The sequence below is a fragment of the Orycteropus afer genome, unplaced genomic scaffold (genome assembly GCF_000298275.1).
Source record: "Orycteropus afer afer isolate SDZICR_OR568_19922 unplaced genomic scaffold, OryAfe1.0 scaffold00026, whole genome shotgun sequence".
In the NCBI taxonomy this organism is placed as follows: domain Eukaryota; kingdom Metazoa; phylum Chordata; class Mammalia; order Tubulidentata; family Orycteropodidae; genus Orycteropus; species Orycteropus afer.
Genome location: NW_006921613.1, coordinates 9,072,663 through 9,079,730, shown reverse-complemented (window position 1 = coordinate 9,079,730; position 7,068 = coordinate 9,072,663).

Here is a 7,068-nt window from a genome sequence, read left to right as displayed (position 1 = left end):
TATTATAAAAAGTCAAGAAAGACTTACACATAGAAACATTTTTTGATGGCTACCACGGATGGGAGAAGGAGGGAGGAAAAATCACTAACTGGAGAATTAAAAAAAAACCTCACTGCCATCAAGTTGTTTCTGACTCATAGCGACCCCTCCTTGGGTTTCTGAGGCAGAATCTCTATGGAAGTAGATTGCCCAATCTTCCTTCCAAGGAGTGGCTGGTGGTTTTGAACTACCAGCCTTCTGGTGGGCAGTCAAATGCCTTAGGCACTACACCACCAGGGTTCCCTAGAAAATAGACATGGATTAACTTGAGCAAAGGGAAACGCAATATATGATAAAGAGGAGATCAGCACAACATGACAAAGGCAAAGGAAGAAACTGGGAAGTGCACAAGAGTAAATGGCAACAATTGTAAATACTATTACATACAGAATCCTACAATAACTGTAATAACAATAATTTATGAGTAGATACATAGGTAGATATGTAAGTTGAACAGGTGTGAGATGCCATATGGAGTACATCCAAGAGTATAACTTGGGTTGGCAGAGAATATTTCTACATACATAGTTTATGTACCGCAAAGAGATCTTTGAATACAGTAAAGCATACAGGGGGCAAAGTTATGAAAACTTCTTACTCATAACCAAAAACCTTCAGTGGCTGAGGCACTGGGCTTGGGGGCTTGGAGGCTTGGAAAAGAGTTTTAGGGGACATCTATGTCAATTGGTATAGCATAGTCCACAAACACAATACTCTACATCCTACTTTGGTGAAGCTCATGAGCAGCCATCTAAGATGCAACTACTGGTCTCCCCTGTCTGGAGCAAAAAAGAATGAAAAAAAAAAATCAAAGGCTCAAGGAAACAATTAGTCCCTAGAACTAGTGGACTGCAGGAACCACAGCTTCAACTAGCTTGAGACTAGAAGAACTAGATGGTACCTAGCTACCACCACCAACCACTCTGGTCAAGATCATAAAAGAAGGTTCTAGACAGAGTGGGAGAAAAATGTAGAACAAAACTCAAAATCATAAAAATGACAGACTTACCAGTCTAATAGAGACTGAGGAAATCCCTGAGGCCATGGCCCTTAAATACCTTTCAAACCTTGATCTGAGCACACCCCCAGGGATCATCTTTTAGCCAAACAATAGACAGGCCTATAAAGTGAACAAACGACACCTGTGAGGAACATGCACCTCAGGACAATCAACCATACAAGACCATAAGGGCAGCATTTGTTCTGAAGCAAAGTTCAGAGGCAGGAAAGGGCAGTAAAGAAGGACAAAAGGAAATGAGGAGCCAAGGGAGGAAGTGAGAACAGTACTATTATATTGAAGGGATAACAACTAATGTCATGAGAGAAAATGTGTATAAATTGTTGTATGGGAAAATAATTTGCTCTGTAAATTTTCACCCAAACCACAACAAAATTCTAAAAAACAAGAGAAAGCCAAAAAACAAACAAACAAACAAAAAAAAAAAACACAATTATAGTACAAACTAATCACCTGACAGCAACTAGAGACCACTGAATGGATTTGGAGCTCCTGTACAAACATGATCATTATTTGTTCTGTCTGGTGGTTCATGAAAGATCCCACTTTCAAGACTGCCTTTATTTGACTGACACAGAGCTCACTAGTGCAAACAGCCTTTCTCAGGGGCATTTGTCAAAAGCAACCACAGCCAATTTGTTTTCCTAAGAAGATGGTCAAAAAAAGCATTTCAAGAGCTATCCTGAAGAATAATGCTGTCAGTGATAGGATAATATCCATACACCTACAAAAAAAACCAGTTAATACTATTATTATCCAAATTTACACACCAATCACTAAAGCCAAAAATGAGGAAATTGAATATTCTTACCAGCTTCTGTGGTCTGAAATTGACCAAACATGCAACCCAAGATGTATTGATAATTTCTGTTGATTGGAATACAAAAGTTGGAAACAAAGAAGAAGCATCAGTAGTTAGAAGATATGGCCTTAGTGATAGAAATGATGCCAGAGATGACATGATAGAATTTTTCAAGACCAATGAGTTATTCATTGTGAATGTTTTTCAACAATATGAAAGGCAACTGTACACGTGGTCTTTGATAGATGAAACACACAAGAATCAAATCAACTACAATTGTGAAAAGTGAAGATGGAGAAGCTCAATATCATCTGTCAAAACAAGGCCAGGAGGTGACGGTGGAACAGACAATCAACTGCTCATATGCAAGTTCAAGTTGAAGCTGAAGAAAATTTTTAAAAGTCCACAAGACCAAAATACAACCTTCATTATATACCTCTTGAATTTAGAGCTTATCTGAAGCAAAGATTTGATGCATTGACACCAATGACTGAATAACAGATGGGTTGTGGGATGACATCAAGAACATTATACTTGAAGAAAGCAAAGATCATTAAAAAGACAAGAAAGGCAGAAGAGATCAAAATGGATGTCAGAAGAGACTCTGAAACTTGCTCTTGAATAGAGAGTAAGTAGCTAAAGCAAATGGAAAAAATCATGAAATAAAAGAGCGGAACAGAGTACTTCAAAGGGCAGCTTAAGAAGACAAAGTAAAGTATTATAGGGAAATGTGGGAATACCTGGAGTTAGAAAACCAAAAGAAAAGAACACGTTCAGCAGTTCTCAAACTGAAAGAACTGAAGAAAAAATTCAAGTTTTGAATCACAATATTAAAGCTCTGGTAGCATAGTGGCTAAGGCACTTGACTGCTCACCAGATGGCTGGCGGTTCAAACCCATCAGCCACTCCTCGGAAGGAAGGTTGGGCAATCCTACTTCCGTAGTGATACTGCCTCGGAAACCCAAGGAGGGGTCGCTATGAGTCAGGGCTGACTCGACGGCACATAACAACAACAACATGGGCAAAATATGAGCTCTGGTAGCATAGTGCTTAAGGCACTTGACTGCTAACAAGAAGGCTGGTGGTTCAAACCCACTAGCCACTCCTCAGAAGGAAGGTTGGGCAATCTACTTCCGCAGTGATACTGCCTCGGAAACCCAAGGAGGGGTCGCTATGAGTCGGGGCTGACTCGATGGCATATAACAATAACAACATGGGCAAAATAATGAACAATGCAGGAAGCATCAAACGAAGATGGAAGGAATACATAGAATCACTGTACCAAAAAGAATTGATTATCATTCATCCATTTCAGGAGGTAGCAAATCATCAAGAACCAAAGGTATTGAAGGAAGAAGTCTAAGTTACACTGACGGAATTGGCAAAAAAATAAGGCTCCAGGAATTGACAGAATATTAATTGAGATGTTTCAATAAATGGATGCAGCGCTGGAGGATCTCAGTCATTTACACCAAGAAATTTGGAAGATAGCTACCTGGCCAATTAACTGGAACAGATCCATATTTATGCTCATTCCAAAGAAAGGTGATCCAACAGAATGGGGGAATTATCGAACAATATTATTAATATCACAGGCAAGTAAATATTCGCTGAACATAATTCAAAAACAATTGCACCAGTATATTGAGAAGGAACTTACAGAAATATAAGCTGATTTCAGAAGAGGACATGGAATGAGGAATATCATTGCTCAAGTCAAACGGATCTTGGCTAAAACCCAAGAATACCAGAAAGCTGTTTACCTGTGTTTTATTGACTATGCAAAGGCATTCCATTGCGTAGATCATAACAAATTATGTATTGACATCGATAAGAACGAGAATTCCAGAGCACTTAATTGTGCTCATGACGAGCCGATACACAGACCAAGGGGCAGTTGTTTGAACAGAACAAGGGGATACTGCATGGTTTAAAATCAGGAAGATTGTGTGTCAGAGTTGTATCCTTTCACCATACTTATTCAATCTGTATACTGAGCAAATAACCCAAGCAGATGGACTACATGAAGAAGAATGCAGCATCAGGATTGCAGGAAGATTCATTAACAACCTTCAATATGCAGGTTGCTTGCTTGTGTGCTGAAAGTGAAGAAGAGTTGAAGCACTTACTGATGAAGATCAAAGACTATAGCCTTCAGTATGGATTACACTTCAACATAAAGAAAATTAAAATCCTCACAACTGGACCAATAAGCAACATCATGATAAATGGAGAAAAGATGGAAGTTGTAAGAGATTTCGTTTTACTTGAATCCACAATCAACACCCATGGAAGCAGCAGTCAATAAATCAGATACTGTACTGCACAGGGCAAGTCTGCTGCAAAAGACCTCCTTAAAGTGTTAAGGAGCAAAGATGTTACTTAGAGGACTAAGGTGCACCTACCCCAAGCCATTGTATTTTCAATTGTCTCATATGCATGTGAAAGCTGGACAATGAATAAAAAAGACCAAAGAAGAATTGATACCTTTGAATTGTAGTGTTGGTGAAGAATACTGAAAATAGCATGGACTGCCAGAATGAACAAATCTGTCCTGGAAGAAGTGCAGCTAGAATGCTCCCTGGAAGCAAGAATGGCCAGACTTCATCTCACCTATTTTGATAAAGTTGTTAGAAGGGACTAGTGTCAGGAGAAGGATACCATGCTTGGTAAAGCAGAGGGTCAGTGAAAAAGGGGAATATCTTCTATGAGATGGATTGGTACAGTGGTTGCAATGATGAGCTCAAGCATAGCAAGGATTGCGAACATGGATCAGAATTGGGCAGTGTTTTGTTCTGTTGTACATAGCATCACCATGAGTTATAGCTGACTCAAGGCACCTAGCAACAACCACAAGGAGATGATGGATAGCATTCGGGGCTAACGGTAGTCTTAAAAAAAAAGCTTCAAGGAAAATCTGGGGAATGAGATATCTATAGCGGACTTTGAATATCTCTGCTACATTTCTGGGAACCTAGAATGCCATGCACATATGAAGGCCTGGGTACCTGACTAGGACTCTGCATGTGCTCACGAAAGATCTAAGAAGGCCCTAAGCTCTCACCTCTGGCTAAACTTGAGGCTCTGCACAAACAGGAAATAAAGGTTAAGGCAGAGTTAGAAACTGCCTGACTGAGTGTTGAAGGTGTGCCCCAAGATGCATTCAGAACACCTAGACAAAGATTAGGAGACTTTTGGGTTCCAGGCACTTAAAAATAATATCTGCCTAATCATTAGCTATCTAATTACTAAGTTAATTGACCAGAGACTTCATTGGCCACATGTGACAAAGAATATACACTTTACAGAATTAGTTTTTAAAAATTACTAAGAAATTTAAATTATAGTGATTTCATTCAACTTAGATCAACAAACAGTGTCCATGGAAACAGTAGTCAAGAAATGAAATGACGTATTGCAGTGGCAAAATCTGTTGTAAAAGACTTCTTTAAAGTTTTTTTTTTTTTTTTAAGAGCTTGTTTTACATTTAAAGTCACGCATACATTTAGTTTCATTCCCCATTCGCCGTGTCCAGCCCTAACCCAGTCTCCTCCCCTCCCTACCCTGCAACACTTCACAATTATGCACTCCTGTTTGTCCTGCATTTCCTCAGTTTGAATGCTGGTACTTTGGTGTCCCATGGTCTATTGCTTTAAGGGATGTATTACCATTGAGTATGTGGGTGCAGCATCCTGGGTTGAGTGGTCTGCGTGTACATATCGCTAACCATTGAGCTGAGAGCCCGCCTCTGGGGGTGAGTTTTATTCCAGGCGCTGAATGTATTTCAGGTCCATAGTATTGGGAGTCTCACCAGACTTCATCTGAGCACTAATTCTGGTCGTTATTGAGTTTTTGGATTTTGTTCCACGTTCTCCCTCCCACTCCATCCAGGATCTCCAGATTTGATCCTTTCCTGAGTGGTTGACATTGGTAGCCAGGCACCATCCGGTTCTGGTCTCGAGGGCCATCATGTCCTAGGGCTGATTGCTTCTAAATGCCCCCCCCCCTTTTTTTTTAGGTGCGTTCTTCTTCACTTCCGACGGTAGGAGACCATTAGCTGCATCCTAGATGGCTGCTTGAAAGCTTTTAAGACCCCAGTCGCTACTTACCAATGTAGGATGTGGAGCAGCGCTTATGTATTTTGTTGTGCCAATTGAGTCTGGTGTACCCCAGTACTATGGTCCTGAGGTAGCAGCTCTATTGGATCTCTCTCCCACAGTGTCGGGATGTCTGTGACAGATTACTGTGTGTCTGTTTTCTATTGTTTCTGTAAGGACTGCAGGTATTTTGTATCACTGGTGTCTGTACAAGATTAGCCTCAGCTGAGTCTATCCTTGGTCTAGAGTAAACCTCTATTCACTGATCCCTGTCTGATCATCTCAGGTGTTTATGTGTTTATCTGTATACCCTAGTGTTTGGTGTTAATGGCAATGTGATTGTGAACACATTGGTTGGTCTTAGCATCTGTCATCTATCTCTTATGTGCACAGTTCAGTGTCCTCTCATTTCCCTTTGTTATCATGGTGGTCATATATCCTTCCCGTATATCCCTTCCCCTACCCATGTCAGCGTGTAAGCCCCAACTAGCCCTAAATTAATCTCTCTCTTTCCCTCCCCATCCTGGTAACCTATGAGGTGAGTTCCCTTTCCCAAGCAAACCCTTTTCTGTCTTTTTACAGTGATGGGCTCATACAGTACTTGTCCTTCTGCGATTGACTTATTTCACTCGGCATAATGTCCTCCAGGTTCATCCATGTTGTGAGATGATTCGCGTATCCCTCATTGTTCTTTAATGTGGCATAGTATTCCTTTGTGTGGATATACCATAATTTGGTTATCCACTCATCCGTTGATGGGCAACATTGAGTTGTTTCCATCTCTTTGCTATGGTGAATTGTGCTGCAATGAACATAGGTGTACATATGTCTGTTCATACGCTATCTCTCACCTCTTTAGGATACATTCCTAGTAATGGAATTGCTGGGTCAAATGGTACTTCTAATTTCAGTTTTTTAAGAAAACACCATACTGTTTGCCACAATGGTTGCAAACCCACCAGCAGTGCACAAGAGTTCCAATCTCTCCACAACCCCGCTAGCATTTGTAACTATCTGATCTGTTGAATTTTGCTATTATTGCTGGGGTGAGATGATATCTCATTGTTGTTTTGATTTGCATCTCTCTAATGATTAATGATCATGAGCAATTT